This window comes from Halichoeres trimaculatus, unplaced genomic scaffold, assembly GCF_033239565.1.
Source record: "Halichoeres trimaculatus isolate MK-OKI-2021-1 unplaced genomic scaffold, fHalTri1.1 fHalTri1_scaffold_7, whole genome shotgun sequence".
NCBI classification, from domain to species: Eukaryota; Metazoa; Chordata; class Actinopteri; order Labriformes; family Labridae; genus Halichoeres; species Halichoeres trimaculatus.
Window position 1 is genome coordinate 28,201,219 of NW_027437185.1, and position 21,310 is coordinate 28,222,528.

A 21,310-nucleotide genomic window follows, 5' to 3' on the forward strand; every position below is an offset into this window, starting at 1 on the left:
ATGTTGTTGAATGTCCTTGAGTTGTGCATTGCCACAAAAAAATAAATAAACAAATAAAAAAAAATTTAAAAAAACGTGAGCCTGGTAACACACACTGAAGTGGTTGAATTTTGCAGTATTATTTTATTTTTAAACACATTTATTTATACATTAATGGCTTTAAAATAATAATAATAATAATAATAATAATAATAATAATAATAATAATAATAATTATTATTATTATTATTATTATTATTATTATTATTATTATTATAAGAAGAAGAAGAAGAAGAAGAAGAAGAAGAAGAAGAATGTACCAATTTTATTTCAACATAAAGAAAAAAGTTTGGGATTGTTTCACAGTAGCTCTGCAGTGCTGTAGTGTCTTGGACAGAGTATTGGAGGGTCATTTAATCATAGAGCCAAGTGTGGAAGTTGAAATAGTAGCTCAAGAGATGCCAAATCATTTCCTGGAGGCTGCTGGGGAGCCCATGAGAAAGGAACCGATGAGGATGCCTGCCCATGTGCACCCACCTCACTGCACCGGTCTGTTGGTGTATGTCTGAACTTCACCCTATGTTGTGTTTCAGCAGAGATATACATAAAGTTATACAGATAGTTTCATCTATGGGATCAATAAAGTATATAGAATAATAATTATATTTATAAAGACATTCTAACTTCTGCAATATTTAAATGCCACAGATGCCTATAAGAATCTACTGTATGTCGTATAGATGTTTTTACACTGTGCATTGTTCTGCAAAAACCTATTTTCCTGTGCCTATCTTTCAATTTCTAGAGAGAGAAAAAAAGTAAATTACCTGGGGTGTTCCTCTTGTAAACATCCCAGGCAGCAGTGTTATTCCAGCTGTTTTTCACAGAAGATTCAGTCATGAAACCATCTCAACAAAAAAAAACATAATTTAATAATGCTAATGCTGCATGGCATTAACAAAAGCCTGAACAGGACTCCACCTCCACAGGGTAAACATTGCTCATATTTGTGCCTTCCACAGGGGAAAAATTACATGTCAGCCACAGTGTCAGAATGATTAATTTGCTTCTGCATCATGGCATAGTAATCCTCTTCGAGACGGTGCAATCAATCACATACACACTACCCGGCAGGTCGCCAGGGTACACACCGCACCGCCCGGTCCTATACTGAGGTGAGACGAGTTCCTCCAATAATACAATCACAACAAACAGCTTGATGGGGTCTGATGTCTGACAGAAACAGAGGGGGAGAGACACAGAACAAGAGAGGAAAACAAACTTTGTGTTTGCGTTTTTTTTTCTGGTTGTTCATGCAGGAAAGTTACAAAGTATGTCATCAGGCAAGCAGGTTATGTTTCTTGATGTTCAGCTTTATTTTGGTGGAAGTAGCATCAGTCTTTAGCTTATTTGCATGTCTATGGCTCGTATAACCATAGACATGCAAGGAAGTATCTGAAATACAGCAACTTAGCTTAAGTTACAACAGTTTGTGTACAGGCTGAAGATGGTTTTATCTATGTAAACAACATGGATACGTAGTTTGGTGACATTAAGTTAAACTGGGTGAGTCTTCTTCCTTACAAGGCTTAAAGGATAACAGGACATCAGAACCCTAACCAGGCCACAGAGCAAGTGTGTGTCTCTGCTCCCCAGTGACACAAACACACACACACCAGCGTGCACTCACCAGCCAGAGGCAACGCTCAGCTTTATCGACAATAAATTACATATTGATTTCACAGTGAGGACGGGGACCTGGGAATAGGCTGAGCTGGTGAATTGACTATTGAGTTTCTCCCTGAAGTAATGATCAAATTCCTGCTGTTCTTTTCCGCATACGCAGGGTGTCTGAGGCTGCAGCACGTCAGACATTATTCACCAACACCCCTATTGTTTTTTCATATATGTGTGATTTAATCTATGGGGAGGGGGCCGCCCTGTGAACTGTTCACTGTTGTCTTCTTCTCAACATGTTACTCACAGGAGGAGGAGAAAGTCAAACTCAGCTTTGTTCTAAATCTAGTATATAATCATGTGCCTGATATTGTGAATAATGTTGAAACTACAACTAAACAGAATGATGTTCTCTCCACAAACTATAATTTTCCCCTAACATGGGATTATTTGACAAAAGCTTAATTCTTCTTTCTGCTTTACCTAAAATCCCTAAAGAATACTTATATGCTTTGATTTAGAACTGTAGATTCTCATGGATTTTGTTCATGTTTGCTTCATATTGTTATGGGTCCCAGACTGGTGGTACCACAGCAACAAAAGATAAATCTGTAAAATACAGATACAGTCCAGCAGCAATGAAGACACGGAGCATTCAGTTCTTCATCCCGATTGCGTCTGTATTCAACATCAACATAAAAATACAACATCATTTACAGTGTCAGTCTCTGTTACAGTCCTTATCAACTGTAATTAAGTGCAATAAATGTCCATGAATTCTTTTGTTCATGTCATCTTACAGAATGTATTCACATTTGTAACTGTTTCTCATTTGTGTTCAACTCGTTTACAATCTTCCTTTTTTTTCTGACACCTTCACCTTTAATAAAGGGGATTAGGATACTATCATAATATAGTGCAAATCATGACAGTTCTTAACTGTGTTTCGAGCAGCATCATCTGAAATGCTATAATTCTGGACATACACACATATAATATTCACTGACACAGAGATACAAAGCTCTATAAACGTGAAACCATTTAACTGTATCTGAATCTCGAATACAAAAAAAAAACACTCAAACATCTGTCTTCATATCTGATCTTATTACTATTCAAAATCAAGTCTAACTTTCTAATTTTATATCTATATGACACACTCAAACAACCACTTTTTTGCTGTAAGATAAACATGTGCAAAAGCCCAACAAATAATCAGTGAGAACAAAACATAAATATAGCTACCAGCCTGCGAGACCTGACGGAGGGAAAATTAACCCTTACAAACGAGACGTAGCATGCTCGCCTGCCGTGGAAGTTTCGCGGTCTTTGGCGAAGTTTTAAAGTTCATAAAAGTGCTACAGCCGGCATTGATACACATGCACGACATCTATCTACATACAGTGAGGTTTTGAGAGGTCACAGCAGGTTATTTTCCCTGATTACTAACCTGTAAAATACAGATACAGTTCAGCAGCAATGAAGACACGGAGCATTCAGTTCTTCATCAAGACTGCGTCTGAAATGTGGGCGGAAATCCTCACCTAAAACAACCCGGGGTGCCACTGCTGCCGTAATGAAAGTTCCACCTGGCTGTTACTGACATTGTGGCCCAATCCCAAACCGCCCCCTACACACTCTCCCTACACACTAACCCTCCGTTTGCGCGTTCTCGCGGAGGGTCCGCCACATTAAGGGCCGTCCCAAACCACGTAGTGCGGAGGGGGAGTGAACTGTTCAGCCCTCCAACAGCGAGCCTGCATCGATGCTCACTTTGACAGGAAGTGCAACAGCGAAATAGAGGAGGAAACAACAAGTGCCACATGTGTAAAATATGTTCCCCACACCTCTATCACACTAACAGAAACTCACAAGAAGCGTGGTTTAGAGAGATTAAACGAAACAAGCAAATCTTACTCTATGCTGACGTTTGATTTGATCATGAAGCCCTGGCACCTAAAATGTGAGCAGTTTGCAGTATTAATTCATTTGTTTAACTGGAAATGTCAGATGGTGATAGCATTGAAAGACATGTGGGATCACTTCAAATTATTAAGAGTATAATATATCTCCTGTCATTGTAACGGCCTCCGATTGTATGATTGTAAAGAGGAAGGAAAACGAGACAGACGGTGCAGCTCCAAACAGGCAATAATTCTCATTTCACACACACAGTAGGCATGGGAGCAGGTATCTGCCCTATCCCAATGAAATCCACATGTTTCACTGTTATCTCTGTGTCAATCTAAGCGTATTTTGGAAACATACAGCTCTTATCAACCCTGGACAGCGATATAGCGACTCGCAATCTGTGCCTCAGCGTAACATTCATTCACGGGGAGCGTCTTTCTGTTTCCATGGCGACGAGGTTTTCCGTGTTCCGGTGAAGTGAAGAGGGCCTCCCATTCCTGCCGGTAATGGTTATACCCTCCCCCTTCAATTGAAGTGCCCTCCACAGCCAGGAGTGTGACTTCATTTGAAGTGACACTCGGTAGTGAAGGGGTAGTGTGTAGGGGGTGGTTTGGGATTGAGCCTAAGTGTCTCTTCACAAAATAAATGAAACAGAAAATTATAAGGCTCGTACATATTTTTTTTTACATGCAACATAAACCCTGCAAAACAATAGAAATTATCTCCAGCTGCCTGAATTAAATAAACACAAAAATGGTCACACTATTTTTGGGCATATCACAATATCAATATATTCATTTTAGTAACCCTAACCCTAACCGAAAATTGGTACCATTGAGTTCCAATACTGATTGCCGGGTACCAGGCATCGGTACCTTATTGTTTCAAATGTGAAAGGTACCCATCTCTAGTACTGGGGGTGAATTATTTTCTAACTCAGCAGTTCAAAGGTTCAGAGGATATTAAGATTGCCAACTCGCCCAATTAGAGGCACAGCTCAGGGTTAGGTGACCAACAGGCGCCCTAGAACTGTGTGTAAAGCCCTTGCCACTACCAATATGGCTGCAAAAGCTGATGTGCTTCATTTTCCATTTCAGAAACAGACTATGTCCATGTTTTATACAGTCTATGGCAATAGTGCTCTCACAAAAAAAACATCCACATATAACAGAGGTCATGTCCAAGCACAAAATAGTTTTTCATTATTTTGGCTCAGAAAACAGGGATGAAGACACTCAACTGGATCAAGGTTAGACAATAGAGGCATGTAGTGTTAGCTTCCAAGAAGAACTGATGGTTGGTGGTGGTGCTAGCTCTGCTAATGTTAGCCGCTCTTTACTCTGTGCTCCTGTGTTTGGACTTTTAGGCTGATTGTTCTGTCTCCTGATTTTCTCTCTTACACACTGATCAACCGTTTGTTTGTTTAACCTTCAGACCTGTCTGTTAAAATAGATTATGTAACTGTGGAGGGACCATAATCTTTCAAGATTCTTCTCATTGTGAATCAATGCAATATGGTATTAAAATAAGACATTCACGGGGTCTGATATCAGAGGACTGTCTCCATCTGTAGAGCTCTACATCATATTTGACAAGGTCAATGAATGTTTTGAAATGAAAACATTGTTTGCTGAAGGGCACGCAGGAATTTGCAGTGATTATCAGTGGATTAGTAACCGTCTGTGCTGTACCTGGAGGGCACCTTGTAGTGAAGAGTGTATCTGTGAGAGTGTATTATTATATCTTGACACCTGTAGTTTGTACTGTCAATATGTGTCTATTTCAGTCTGTGCATTTGTGTTTGTTACATACAGGTGTGTGTCTGTGTTTGTGAGTGTGTCTGTGTTTGTGTGTGTGTTTGTGTGTGGGGCCCAACCTGCTGTGTGTTTGATTGCAACACACCTCACAGAAGTGTACTTAAGGCGACATGCTGCTCAGCCCATTCGCAGGGATAATATGATTAAGAGCCACCTATGGCGCTTTGTGTGTGAGTGCCAGTCTGAGTGTGAAAGAGAAAGAGAGAGATGGTGTGTGCGTGTGTGTGTGTGTGTGTGTGTGTGTGTGTGTGTGTGTGTGTGTGTGTGTGTGTGTGTGTGTGTGTGTGTGTGTGTGTGTGTGTGTGTGTGTGTTTGAAGGGGAACTGGTCAGCAGCCAAAAGCACCATCTTAATACTCGTTCTCCCTTCCTCCTGCAGGGCTGAAACAGCGCGGCGCCTGCGCCTTGCTGAGCCTCGCCTTCAACCCGAGCCAAATCATCAGCCAACTATCACCCTGTACAAGGTTACATTATCACTCTGAGGCGACCACTCACATATTAGTCCTCATGCACGGCAGGAGCCTGGTTAAAGCTCTCACATACAAACAGGGTGTCCTCACACAGGCTGCTGACATGGCTCTCCCTCTCTCTGTTTTTAGAATCGCTTGTTTGTGTGTGTGTGTGCAGTTCTTACACAGAGTATAAAATTTGAGAAGCACTTTCTGACACTGATAAGTTGAGTCCACGTAAAAGCTATCAGCACTTTATTGATTTCCTTTAATAAATCAGGGAAGATAAAAACTATGAAGGTCTTTCTATAAAATACTGTGATGCTAAAGATGATTCACGGCCGTATAAAATATTAGAGACACTTAGTTCATTAAGTGCACTGATGAGGAAGAGTCAGGTATGAGCCATTATTCCTAATAGATGTCTCTCTTTAAAGCTCTAATAATTAAAAAAGGAGGAGATGAAGATGAATAGTTCGAGGAAGAATTTTAAAGTAGCAGATTCATTTTTTTTGGTGAATCAATAATTTGGGAATCCCATCCAGAGTCGCAGAGAAAATAAATTGATACTTTTGTTTCTCTGAATGCAGCACAGACGGGATTAGCACTGAGAGAAGGTGGCAAGAGTTCATCTAGTTTTGACAAATCATGGAGGTTTGTGTGTGCTGAGTCTTGACCGAGTTTTAAACAACAGGGTTCTTAAAAGGTCTCTAGTCAACAGACCAAGGGGCTGTCGACTGCTGAGGTTAAATCATCTGGGAGCAATGGTACAGTTTTAGGACTTTCAGTATGCCAGACATCAGTAATGTTGGAGGGGTGGGCCTCAAACACTAAGGTCTGCCCATAGCTCTGCCCCTGAAAGGTCTCCAAAGAGCTCAGATCAGACAGAAGGGGGTTGGCTGAGTGAGCAGTCTCAAAGAGACAGCAGCTAAAGTGAAGCCTCTTAGACAGAGACTGAAATAAAACACCAGAGTGGGAAAAGTGTTGTTGTTGTTGTTGTTGTTGTTGTTGTTGTTGTTGTTGTTGTTGTTGTTGTTGTTGTTGTTGTTGTTGTTGTTGTTGTTGTTGTTGTTTTGAGAGCTGTAAATTATTTAAAACTTCTGAGAGGGTAACAGATGGGCAGTGCAAAGCCTAAAAAGCACAATAAACCCTTCTTTAAAGCATCATTAAGTGTAAGAAGCATCTGTTGCTGAAAGCTGATGTGTAGAATCTGATTTGTAGCTTTACTTGCGTGTAGATGTTAGTTACAGCACACTCTCAGCACAATCTCTATATCATCATATTTTACCCTTGTGTTCATGTACTCCTTGTGTAAAGTTTGCCCTCTTTTATTTTGAAACTTCTTGCTCCTTGTGTGTCATGCTTTGTTTTACTTCCTGTCTTTGTGTGTTTCCCTCCATTTGATTGCACCACATTTGTTTCACCTGTGTCCTGTGGTCACACCTGTTGCTCCTGAGTTTGTCAAAGTGTTCTCCCTCCTGTGTTGTCTGTTGTGTCTGTCCTGCCTCTGGAGTCCTTTGTAGATTTGTGGATTAACTTTCTGAGCATTTTGTGGTTTCTTCATGTTTTCTGATGGACTTGTTTGGATTTTGTGTCCATGGAAATATGAGGTAGGCTCCTATTTTAAGTTTTTTTTTTTTTTTTAAGTGTTTGTAGTAGTAGGCTGATGAAGTCTTACCATGCTCTTAGGCTTTCTTTTTCAATTTTGGCAGATACAAATTTGAGGCTTTAAAACTTAAATTTCAAAACAAGAAGGGGGAAAAGTATGTTTTTCAGGTGACTGCAAAGATCTTCTATACTAAGCACAACTTAAGCTCTCTGCTCACCAGACACATATCTTTCACGCTAATATTCAACATGTTTTTTGTTTTGTTTGTTTCTTTTTTTTTCCCAGACCAACTGTTTTTCAATGCAAACTTTCACACCAGCAACATTCTTTTGCTGAGCAAAATTGGGCCTTTTTTTCTGACCAAGGTCTGTTTTTCCAAAGTTTGTGATGTTGACAAATCACATACCAAAACATTCAACATTGATTGCTAACCCTAACCCTAACCCGGTACTTTACAACAAAAGACATAAAAACTACAAAGACATAGTTTGGAGGAGAATAGCTGCGGAAATTGAATATGACACCTTCAAATTTTTGCAATTTTAGAAATGCAGACAAGCTTAATATTTAGTTATCTAAAAGTACTGAACAATATCAATAAATGCAAACCCACAAAGAGCTTACTTTGTAAAAACATCTTTGGAAATTTGATTCAGATGCTAAGTTTTGTATAGACAAACAAACCGAAAACTGTGCTCTCTTGGACTGTGCAAAGGCTGCTTAAATGATGGTGAATGTTAAGAGTGTACAAATAAAGAGAGTCCAAAACACATTAAAAGGGGATTTGATTGAAATAGTGCTGGAAAGGCTAAACAATGGAGCATATACATATTTCAGAAATATCTGGGGGTGAAAGTGTTGCTTGGTGATCAAAACAGTCATGATGAAAAACCTATCCTGGTAAAACCCAGATCCTTCCATATATAAATAAATATTAAATCCTGAAATCTTTGGGTGAAGAAGAGGCAGAGTTTGCAGATTTTTACACAGCGTGTGATTCTTCAGAAATCTGATTACTTATCATCTGGCATCAAGAGACAACTGAAGGCTAGGTGAGGTTTGGTTTGATATGTTTGTAATGATGGCACAAGTGTGGCATACTTCTTTTATTTTCCTGAGAGAGATTTGAGGTGTCAAATAATACCTGAGCAATAGTACAGTAGTTTATTGAAGTCAGGCTGTGCTGTTTAATTGTAACTGTGTGAAGCTAACCCAGGTGGTGATGCATCATTCAGCTTAACACCACATTATGTGCTAATATAACACAGTACAATCTCTAAATGCACTGTGCGCCTTTGCATCGTGGGTAATGTAGGCACCTGGTTTAGCCAGAGAGAGGAATGCAGGAAATGGAAAAGGAGAATCATCTGTCAGCTGAAAGAACAAGCTCCCTTCTGTGTGATACAGTCTCACCCTCAGGCTACCTGAGTACTTTATCTGTCCCTGTTTTGTGCAGAAAGACGATCACATAACCAAAATCACTCTGCCGTCTTGTCTTCCACTACCTTTTGTTCTTGCTGTTTTCATCCCTCTATCCATCTCATTCTTTCTGGATCTCTGTCATGGTTTCTCTTCACAGCATGAACCACATCACCACAAACACTGTCTGTGTGGGTGTATGTGTTGTTGTGGTTCATGGACTGTTGTTTGTATGGCGACAGTAGCAGATGGACGTAAAACAGAAAGAGGCTGAGAGACAAAACTGTTAGAACTTTAATCGCCCAACTGCTGCCTGAGTCAGGGGCCAAATGATGGTGTTACCATGGCAGCAAATACTGTGTCTTTATTAGCATTCTAACTTCATCAGGAAATTAGAGCCAGTTCTGTAATTGAGACATTGTCAAACATTGCTTGGATGCCAAAAAAGATGGCTGCACTAATTTCCACCACAGATTGTTGGTTCAATCTGAAAAGATATAAATCATTTGTTAGGCTCTTAATATTGTTCTAAAGGATATTTAAAGCAATTTCAATTAAAATCTGTGAAAAACAAGGACATCCCACGAGAGGTGTTCTCTTCTTATGTAAAATCAGACATCTGTTGGTTCCACTGAGTATTTCAGATTTACAGTAAGATCTTCTGTCTGTCTGCAGCTTGTTTTCCTGTTTGAGAATTAAGTGAGAAGTTAATCATTGGCAGTCAGACTGCTGCACCACAACACAATCTTTATCACAGATTTAGGAGTAGGAGATCTTTTTTACGTTGATCCCTTGTTAGGTTTGGCTCCTTGCAGTCCTAATCTGAACCTTACAATAAGCCAGCCAATGCCAATTCCTCCAGAGTCAAAGTTCTGCTCGAAGCCACTGTTAATCTGTGAGTCACCTAAGAGTTTGTAGTTGCGAAATTGGTCTCTGTTGGTCCAGGTCTGGCTATGGTCATTCGGAGACTGCTTAGTGCTGTTTTGTTGTTCGATTGTTTATTTCCTCAGTTCCTCTTTGGGCTTTAAATCTTCTGTGCCTGCCCTCTAAAGCCTTCAGTCAGGGCACTAACTCAACTAACTTCCATCGATGGATTAAGTTTGCAGTTAATCAATCAGGAAACACTGTTTAACAGTTTAGGCAGAGTTTCTGAAGGAGGGACAGAATGTAAATACTTTATTAAAAATATATAATACAGTTAGTTGTTAAACTCTCATCTAAAAAGCCGAGATCCACAAACTCTCAAAGACCATGAATGTTGACCCACTTTTATCTAGGGCTGCACAATATGGCCTAAAACCAATATCTTGATGTTTTCAAACTATGTCCCGATGCAAAATATGCATCTTGATATTCAGATTTCTCCTCTAAATTGCTATACAGATTTTAGATACAACCCTTTGATGCATAAAATTACACCAGTATAATGATTTAAGCAGACCCTTCAGTTGGATTCTTTTAAATTTGCATTTTCAAACCCCAAACCTGTGATTTACAAGATATCCAAGCAACTTTTTTCCCTCCTCTCCTAACACAAAAACGCAGATGGGCAGGAGTTTTCTGGGTGGGGGGTGGGCTTCTTGCTGTGACAAGAGCACCTGCAGAAAGTGAAGGAAGGTAACTTGAAAGAGAATATTGACATCTTAGAACTTTTTCGTCACAATTTGTACTCAATGGTCGAGATATAGTCATTTCATACATCTCATGTGCAACAACCTGCAATATATTGAGTATATTTGATATATCCCCTACCTACTTGTCAGCTCTATCTTGCTAACAGATGAGAAAAATATAAACTGCAGGGGTTAAGTTAAGCTTAGAGCCAGTAGCTAAAGATAAAGGCCCTCAACCGAGGTTAATGGTCCAAACTGAAGCTTAATTTGCAGAAATGGAGTTTGGGATGAAAAGCAATGTTTAAGTTTAATTTAAGCAGAGTTATTGGCTGATGATGGCCAGTGGGCTCAAGTTTGCACTACTACCACTAAATTTCACAGTTTTTGCTCTCTGTTGACTGATTTACTTCCCACAATCAAAAGCCTCCTGAAGTGTCATCAAGCTTTTACACCTTTAAAACACCATTCATCTGTCCCAGAGATGAACTCAGACTATATCACGATATCCAGACAAATCAAATCGGCAAATTCCTTTTACTGTAATATGTTGCACAACAGTTTTCAAAATTATGTTTGAGTTGTTTTTTAATCCAAAAGTATTTTCATATTAAGAGGGAGAACTGTAAAATTCCCTGCAGAAAGATTTTAATTATCTTTACAATTAATAGAGTTCATTTTGATTGTATCAGTTGAAACCTTTATGTAGGAGCTGCCTGCAGTATTCATGCAGGACAGTCACAGAAGAGAGGATGTTACTGTGGTTACCTCTGTTGCTAGCCATGTCAGATGGAAGTAGAACAGGGGAAAAAATAAAAATGCTGAGTGCAGGATTGCATCTTCGAGGCCTCTTTCAGCAGAGATACTTAGAGGGGGAATGAAGTGAAATCCCTTGGAGGAGGTGTTGTGACTAAGTCGTTCTGAGGGATTTTCAACAAAATGGCCTTGTGCGCTATCATTTCTCTCTCCTTCCTCTCCTTGATGCTGTCAGCCTCCTATCCCTCCCTTTTTATGTGCTCCGAAAAGCAAAACCAGCGCCATAAAAGAGAGCAATAACAGCATTTTACAACGCAGCAGATGTCACTGTGTTCCCGCGGTGCGTCCTCATTTGGCAGCTCTGAGCGCAGCAGCTCTGCAGCGTCATTCTGTCCATCACTGGCTGTGTGGAAACAAATGAGGAGGCACATTTCAGACATACAACACTACGGAGTGAAGGCTCCATTGACAGAGCTCCTGCTGATGTGGGGAGATGTTCTGTGCTGTAACAGGAATGAGGGCTGGATAAATAAGAGGAACATATCAGCATTGGGCAGAGAGATTGTTAGAATGAGCAGTATGGGAACTTTACACAATAAGCAGCTGACACTACATGTTGAATTGCCCTCAGTGGTAATCTCTGCAAGCTGCTGACCCACTTCTTTCAGTCATGTGAGCCTCTGACACCACCATGGATGACTTTGACCTAAGTGATGTTTAGTTTTGGGATGAAGACAGGGTAGACTTTTGTAACACTTTTTCATGAAACTGCTCAAGAGTAACTAATTTACCATAATTAGAAAGATCTGTGAAAGATCAAAACCACTTATTTAAAATTTGATTATTCATTTTATATTTTTTTTATGTTCAAACCCCCAACTGATCCAACATTGTCTTTACATTAAAATGTTCTCTTTTTTTTTCTTTTTTTTTTTGAACCCTTTACCCACTAGTTTGTCTCCTTTTCTGTCTTCTCTTCTTTGACTGGCAAGCTGTTGATCAGGGAACTGAAGTTGTGTGCTCTTCAAATAATCTGGGTTACATTAACAATATCTTTCTTGCAGTGCTGACTAGAAATAACACTTTTTTCATAATTTCACCACAAAGAAATAAGATCAAATTGTGTAAATGTGCACAACCTCCTCCCACCAAATGATTTGATATGACTTGTGTGGTCAGTGTTTCCCTGGTATTGCTTTCTTATCCAGAACTATGTACCCTAATTGTGGGGTTTTATTAGTAATGGTTTAAGAAAGAAAGAAAGAAAGAAAGAAAGAAAATGTGTAGAGAAGGAGGCTGAAGGCTAAGTCTAGTGACTTTTTTTTTTTTTTTTTGGCAAACAACTTCAGAAGTGTAAAAAACCAGAGATTTAATAACTGTATCTTTAAGTTAACTATTAATTGTAAGTTTTTTTCAGTTGGTGCTTTTATTAAAGCCTTGCAATTTGTATGCATGCGGAGTACAGTATAACCAAGAACTGCACGATTTCTTTGACTTGAGCTTTAGCACCACGGACAGCTCCATGAGCAACTGTAGCCAGAGTGAACCGTTTCTAATGATGTGCACTTCTATAGAACTGATCAGTTGAATAAATGCTTTCTAACCTTTTCAACTTGAGATGGATGTCTTGATTTTTAAAATATATTTCTTTAAGACTTTTGTATAGCTTCCATCTCAGAGCTCCTTCTGAATCTAGTTCGAAGGAACTCTGCATGACTTTTCTTCTTCATGAAAAGTGACTCACTTTATGATAATAATTGAACAGAGATAATTTTGAAATAAATGAAGTTTATAAATCTACATTTTTTAAGTCAGTCAAAATATGCTGAGGTTTTAGAGTATGAAGCAAAGCAGACATACTGCAGATACTGTATCTTATCTGTTGGCGCTCTCTCTCCTGGGATTTGTGGTCTCTCCTTTGCTCCAGTTTCATGCGTCACTGGTTCTTCTAACCACAACACGGAGCTTGCAAAGGGACTATTGTTACACATCCAACATTTAAAGCAAACTCAGGGATTCTAGTTCATGTGTACACTGTTGTATTTTATATGAACATCACACTTTTTCAGCAGCTTTGCTCACTGTGCATCTCCCATCACTTTTATGTATCTCTCCTGTCTGTTCAGGTGAACTTCTATCCCCCTCCATCTGGGATTCATCCTGTCTCTTGGGTTCTGGAGGACTTGTTCTTTGCTTGTCATCTCATGGTATGTGCATGCTGACTGATGCTTATACAGGCTACATTTTTCAGCAGAAAAATTGTACACTGTAAGTTGAGTTTACTTGAAAAATGCTTGTAAACCAGTTACCTAATGTTAAAAAAATGTTGCTTATTACTGTAATACATAATAAGTTGACCATACTCAAAACTGAAAGATGTGATATCGATAGATTTGCCTTACAAATTAGAAAATGTTATACTAAAAAAATGAAGCAGATTTGAACAACTAAATAACATTTTAAAGTACAGCTGGGTCTCATACCCACAGCATTCCCTCCTCACTCACGGTTACAAATGCTGTCACAACAAACATCTGCTCCAATTTCATAAATTTTGTAACCATGAGTGAGAAGGGAATGCAGTAGATATGAGACCCTGCTGTACATTAAAATGTTGTTCTCTAGGGGGCACAGATTGTTTGAGCCCTATGGCACTGACTGGTGGTCTGTGCTCCATGGCACGGGGTCTTGTACCAGCTGACTTTTGCAGTGTGTGCCTAATGGTTAATACATTTATAAATGAAATGTTTGACTGGACTATCATGCTATCTAGGCAAATTTTGAAATTAAGTGTAAAAAGAAATATTTATTTATTGGATCAGATCCAATTAATATTTATTTTTAACACAGTCAGTCCACACTACATAGAGCAGTGGTTCTCAAATGGGGGTACGTGTACCCCTGGGGATACGCAAGGGCACTCCAGGGGGTACGCGAGATTCAAAGATGTATATTGAAAAAGTAGCAACCAAGCAAAATTCCTTTATCACCATTTAATTAATGAATGTTTGAATCCAATAAAAGTTTAACTTCATAGATTTAATATCATACTCAATAGACACTAAGAGTACAGTGCTATGTTTTCTTTCTTTTGCATCCAAAACTGCATTGTGCTTGTTAGGGGGTAAATGACTGAAAAAAGTTCGAGAACCACTGACATAGAGCATGGACAGCTGATCAATGCCACAAGGAGCACAGACAGCTGGTCCATGCTGTGACGCACAGACAAACAGTCCGTATAATGTGAAGCACAAAAAACCTGTACCACTGCTGCACGTCTATAAGTTAAACAGGGTCTCATATCGACTGCATCCCCTCCTCACTCATGGTAACAAAACACAGTCACAAACTAATGATTTTAAGTTGTGCTTATTTGAACAGTAACCAAAGTTAAATTTACTCAGAAATAATTATTCTCAACACTGAAAACTCAGACATTTGTGTAAATTCAACTTACTAAAAAACTTTAAGTTTTCATAGCTTAATCCAATGGAGTAATTTGAACTTTGGGTTTTACAGTGTAGCATGAGAAACGGTTTGCAGGTTTAGACTTTGTGGAAAAGACTGTACTTGTGTGAAAATGTACAAATCAAAAAAGAGGAAACTAAATGTCTCATTGAACTCACGTCTGACCTTTTTAGATCACTTCATTTTCACTCCATGCCTCATCTTGTTTCTCTTGAAACAATGAACCACAGTTTTAAAATTATTTCCTTATAACTTTTTCAAATTGATATCTTTGTAATTTTTGTTAAGACTGAAGAAGAATTTTATAGATATGAAACTGTAAGTCTGACAAAGACACTGGTTGCACTGTTAAACCCATAATTTAACTTTGGTTCGGTTCTTTAGGCTCAGATTAGACTGATCTTTACTTTTTCTACCGCAGGGAACATACTTGAAGGCAATGACAGAGGTAATCTAGAAAAGAACCCCACCTGCTCCCCAAAAAAGTTTGCCCCCCATTTTTGGGGGGGATTATTAGTTTTATTTTATTTATTTTTTTAAATCTAGTACCTCCAATTTTCAAATTTCCTCCACTTTGACCCTTCAGATCATTCACACCTTACATAAACCGTGAACTGTATTTAAAACAATAAGGTAAAAAGAATAAAAAATTCTGTAGAGCAGCCAGGCTTGTTAAAAATGTCTAAGAGGATCTTCACAAAATGAGACATTTGAAAATCTGAAGAAGTTGTCCTTGTGGTATTCAGATCAATATGACCTCCAGCTGAGTCGCATTCCTCTCCCATTCTTTGGACTGTCAGTGTAAATCTCTCTTGGACAGTTTGATGCCTTTACTGCGAACGTAAACAGAAATAGATTTCTCAACTCATGCACATCGCTTGCATGAACACATAGACGAGGCTCTTTGTTGTGTTCCAAGGTAATCTCTGCTGCAGCTGAAGTGACTGACGTGGACTCATTCTCATGTTGTGATGGACATAAAAATGCTTGGTACAGTATGTTTCACGAGACCCCAGAGGCTGAACATGCTGCTCAAGGGCACCTCAATAGGAACATTTAATAAGAGTCCACATCATCTGTCATCTGTCATCAGCATCACAACAAGAGCTGCTCTATTTGAAATCACGCAGTGTTACATCTTAACTGTAAAAATAAGTGATGAGAGCTCCGTGTTTTCAGGTCAGGAGATGTTTTATTTTTTACTACATTCCCTGGAAGGGGCCGGTTACGCATTCCTCTACAAGCACGCTTCATCTTTCTCTGTGCAACATATGGCTACTAGTCAAAACGCTCCTTTGCTTAAGCTGAGCAGACAGCAAGAATTACATAACTGGTTTACTCACTGTTTCCACTTCTGTATGTGTGTTTTATTTAATTATGAACCAAAAAAAATGTACACGCAGGAGTCCATGTTTGTATTTGAAAAACAAAGCAGATATGGGACTTCGTAGGCCCCGACAGAGGTGTTTAAAACTCAAAGAGGATTAAATTATTCAGTTTAACAAACTGCCTCTCTGAAGAACTACAAGGAGTGTGACTGAAGATAACAACCCCCATGCTCATCTTACTGTTCATTAACAAAGTAAAACACAGGACACCCTTCAGACTTTTATATGAACTGGTGATAAGAGAAGAACAAGCTGCCATAATGGGGTTTCCACTTAGTGACTTAGCTCATATAAAGAAGGGAAGCTGCATGTTGATGAGCAGGAGCAGTAAGAGATTAGTTCGACTTTACAGTTCAGGTTAAGGTGCTTTCACTGGATCATTTTCGGATTTTCTTCCAAAGTGGGCCACCTTCCTCAGCTGGGGATGTTAGATATATTACTATGATGATGATGCTACACAAACAAATCAGCAGGGATTTCTTAGAAGATGTGGTCTAGATTCTAGGGCTGCAACTAACCATTATTTTAGTAACCGATTACTCTGATGATTATATTTAGGATTGATTGATGAATCATGAAAATAAAGAACATGAATGACATGAATGTATTCACAATCAAATAATCAACAGTATGGCCAAAATAATAGAAAATATCTTATGTCTTCAGATAAAGAACTTGTCAAACAGTAGACCCCCTTTACCTTACCACTATCTATAGCAGCTAACGCTAATGCTAACGTTAGTTTAATGAACTCATGGTTTTCAAATGGGGTGATGATTTATTAAAAAGACAAAACTAGTCCTATAAGACAAACCATGCATTTCACAACATATAAAAGGAGTGTGTGTGGGATTTTGTACCTCCTCACCTCGCTTTTGAGCTCCTGTCTTGTCATCGATGATCCCAACATGTTGACACTTTAAGCCCTTGATCATTGCAGTTGTACTGCTGTGCCGTGCAAGGTCATTTTTGCAAATGCTGCAATTATTTTTGGATTTTTGGACTTTGGCATCTCCAACACTGCCGTTATTCCAATGTTTACTTGTTTCCTTCACCTGCCGGCTCGGCTTCTCCTCCGCCACTCTGATCTGTTTACATGTGATACATACAGCCCCGCAGCCCAGGTAATCTACACTCCATTCAAGTAGGTGGCGGTAATGCACCTTCAGCTTGTTACCAACCACTAAATAATTCCGACAAAAAGGAAGAAGAAAAATAAACTAAAGGCAAACTAATACTGTAATGGCGCATGACTCTTTTTCAATCGATTTTATTGATTTATCGTTACAAGATTCAATTTCTTTCAAAACGTGCTTGTTTGCTTTGAGATCAGAATGTAACCAGCAACTGAGACAAACTTTCACTTTGTTCTCATTTCCTTTGTTAAGAAAAGGACTCTACTACCCTCTGAAGTTGTGGTATCATCAGGTCCTTTAGGTCCTAGAAGTAGAGAGGTGGGGCCTCCACAGATCAGACTGGTTGTTCATACATCCCACCGATCTTGGGGCAGCACTTTCTGCTCAGGTCAGCATGGACACCGTGACAAGTCTGCAGCTCTTAAACCTCATATGTATAAACTTTGAAGTGTTGTGTGTTAGAATACCTATATACCAGATCCGACTATACTTTCCATTGGTTTGTGCTGTAATATGAACTAACTCCTGAAGGCTGGGGAACCCCAAGCAAGAGCTGCAGTTTCATAGAAGCTCTGACCTAGCCTTGTAACGATCACAATTGGCTTTTTCTTGTCACATCTTTATCCTCATAAATCAAAATTCAAGGAAAAGAAAGTTCACTTGCTGGTAAAGACTTACACTTACTGACTGGTGGCATTTAAAGAGATTATTCATGACATTCATGTCAACTGTAAGTGGGCAGAATATGACTGATGATTAGTGCATCGCTACAACACTAAATACCAAATGATACCCTGTTTGGACCGTGCTCCTGGTCTAAACTGCTTATTGTGTTGGTATTGAAACAGCTCTCATAAAGTCTAACATTTCTGGAAGAGAGAATGTTGTTCAATCCTGCCTTAGTTGTAAACCATCTGAAAGAAAAAATCTAAATGATTCTGCCAGAAACAAATCCAGGCTATTCAGCAGAGCTATCTTTAGCCTGTTGGAGGCTTACTGTACAGTTTTGCTCCAGCTACTGTAAACATAGTGTGTATTTCTCTTTGTGTGTGTGTGTGTGTGTGTGTGCATCTCTGTTGTGTGACTGCCCTGTTTCTCTCAATCTGTAACGATTCAGCAGTCACCATCCATCCTCTGTGTAATACGTTACAACAAAGACAAAGCCTGTGAAGATGTTTGAGGATAAATGTTAGTATGTGACTGGGACAGATTGGAAAAATTGTATGTTTCTCCATGTGCACAGGTAAAAGTTGAGTGAAAGGCACAGAGTGAGGAATAGTGAATGCACGTGTGCAGTGAAGTGTGTTTTGGCATTGCAGCGGAGGGGGATCCATCATCGTCATGCTTCTATTGATGTGAACGTCAGAGTATGTGAGCAGCGATCACACTGAGATGCACCACAAAGCACTCACTATAATTAGACACACACATACACTTGCGCACAGTAGCAGCAGAATTTGGCTTTCACACACACACACACAGGCATATGTCTTTTTTGCTCTACGATGACATCATTCATTTCAGCGTGACTCAGAGCAGTTTGTCATTTTAACCAAGAAAAACAAAGGGCTCAGGCCAAAGAGAGTCCTTGTTTGCCATTCACTGTTTTTCTTTCCACTACTCTAACAATCTTCAAGTCCTTTTGCAAAGTTTTACATAGCATTATGTTTTCACCCATGGCCCTTGTTTGGCATCCTGTTAAGTTACACAAAGTTAAGTCTGTGATAATCTTTTGTTATGTCTCTCTCTTTTTTTTTTCTTTTAAACACAGCGTCAGTGTGTAGTTTTGGTTCGTGGATATCCCCATATATATATATATATATATATATATATATATATATATATATATATATATATATATATATATATATATATATATATATATATATATATATATATATATATATATATATATATATATATATATACATATATATATATACATATATATATATATATATATATATATATATATATATATATATATATATACACACACACACACACAAAACTACCTGGGAACTGAACTGGACAGCTGCTTCTCTTTTTAACAGCATGATGCAGACTCAATTTTCAAAAAAAGTCAACAACACCTCCACCTGCTGAGGAAGCTAAGGACTTTTAATATCAGCACCCATGTTTTAACCTTGGTCTACCAGTCCCTCATTGAGTCCATACTTACCTTCAACATCTCCTCCTGGTACAGCTTCCTCTCATGCAAACACAAAGCAAAACTCACCTGTACAGTTCGCCAGGCCAGCAAAATCATTGGAGCACCACAAACCCCCCTCTCAGAACTATACACTCGGTCTGTGACCAGGAAAGCCACCCTGATCACAGAAGACCCCTCCCACCCCCTCCTCCACTGTTTTCAGATGCTGCCATCAGGCAGGGGGTACAAGGTTCCTCTGGCCCGGAGAAACATCTACAAAAGGTCTTTTATCCCCTCAGCGATAGCAACCTTGAACAAACAGAAATAGGCACATGTTGCTGTAACACCCCCCTCTGTTGGGACACTGTTGATTGATTGATTGATTGGCACTTTTTCTAAAAAAGTGTTATTTACTTTTCTCCTCATCTGTTTTGTCATGTCCCTTTTACATGTGTGAAGGAGCCTGTCAAAGATGAATTTCTGTCACTTGTGACAGACAAAGTGTCTATCTATCTATCTATCTATCTATCTATCTATCTATCTATCTATCTATCTATCTATCTATCTATCTATCTATCTATCTATCTATCTATCTATCTATCTATCTATCTATCTATCTATCTACTGTACAATTAGAGTTTAGAAAGGCAAGGCAAGGTTATTTGTAGAGCACAATTCATATACAAGGCAATTCAAAGTGCTTTACAGCTAAAATAAAATAAAATCACAATAGCCAAAAAAGATCATAGCATAAAATCATCGATTAATTGAATTAAAATAGAGGAGTGCAGATAAAGTACTTTCAGTTGTCATATGCTAAGCTAAACAGAACTGTTTCAGCCTTGATGTCAACATTGTCAGAGTCGAGGCCCATCTCACACCTTCTGGAAGACTGTTCCAGATTTAGCAAGCTTGCTTGTTGTCACATTAAAAAAAATAGTGTAAAATAGATTTGCTCTTCAGTGATACACTTTAATACAAATGCCCACCGTGGCAGGAGTCACATCCTTATCACAGTGGATGCTAGAGCTCATGGGAAACAGAGTCTTCATTCTGGAAAAAAACCAGTAGCTTTTTCTGGATTGTTCTCACTGCACCTTTTAGGTCCAATGTGTCAATAAACAGAAGCTAAACCCTTTGAATTCTTTTAAATAGTTTGATTTGACATGATGTGATCAGTCTGCCTTTGGCTCCAGTCATTGGTTAATGAGAACCAAGCATCTTACACACCTGATAAAAACCTGTATTGAGTAGGAAAGATGGGCAGGGTTACTCAGAATTTGATACAATGCGGTGCAAAACAAGGTGATATATGAACATACAGTTTGATATGACATGGTTTAATAAGATGTCATGTTTGTTCTAGTGGAATGAGTCATCCAGTCATTATCAGTGTCATCTTCAGTCTTACTGTTACATTTTAAGCTTGTGTCTTTGAGCGCATTTTTTCTGATGTCTGTGTGAATACTGTTTGCATGTAGTATGTTCCTGTTACTCCCCTCCTTAATTAATGATTTTTTGATCATTTGATTTATGCTTTAGGCAAATATACTTCAGGGTGGATTTGTTTCACACTCTCTCCTAATTATGTGTTTGGCCAAATTAGAACAAAAGTTCTTTATCTTTATTAATGACTTTAATGGTTACAAACGAGATACATGACAGTAATTAATAAGTGTATACTGATATCTACACATCTCTACTAATTATCTGTACTTATGCAAATTATGAGGGTTCAAGCACATTAACATGCTACAGGCACACCAACTGTGCTTTATACAGCATTGAGTGTGTGGTTGGTTTTGTGTCATACATTATTAAACACAATCTGGATTTCCCGTGTATTATAAAATAAAGTTGGAAAAAAATGCACTGTTTCATAATAACACCCCTGGTTCAATAAATATAAACATCATTTCATTAAATATTAAACATGAAATT

The 21,310-nt window shown here is 38.7% G+C and overlaps 1 protein-coding gene and 1 long non-coding RNA gene across 2 annotated transcripts in view; one reads left to right on the forward strand and one right to left on the reverse strand.

Annotated features, from left to right (window-relative positions):
• Positions 1-343: 343 nt before the first annotated feature.
• LOC141792980 (uncharacterized) lies at positions 344-3,163 on the reverse strand. Its single transcript, XR_012598377.1, has 3 exons — positions 3,107-3,163; positions 807-853; positions 344-556 (listed from the first exon to the last, which is right to left on the reverse strand). It is a non-coding gene; the product is annotated as an uncharacterized LOC141792980 (long non-coding RNA).
• A 4,128-nt stretch (positions 3,164-7,291) lies between these two features.
• glra1 (glycine receptor, alpha 1) overlaps positions 7,292-21,310 on the forward strand; it is a 174,696-nt gene continuing 160,677 nt past the window's right edge. Inside the window, exons 1-2 of the mRNA XM_074673810.1 lie at positions 7,292-7,441; positions 13,352-13,432. The gene's annotated coding sequence lies outside the window, so the exon portion shown is untranslated. The remainder of the gene's footprint in view (positions 7,442-13,351; positions 13,433-21,310) is intronic.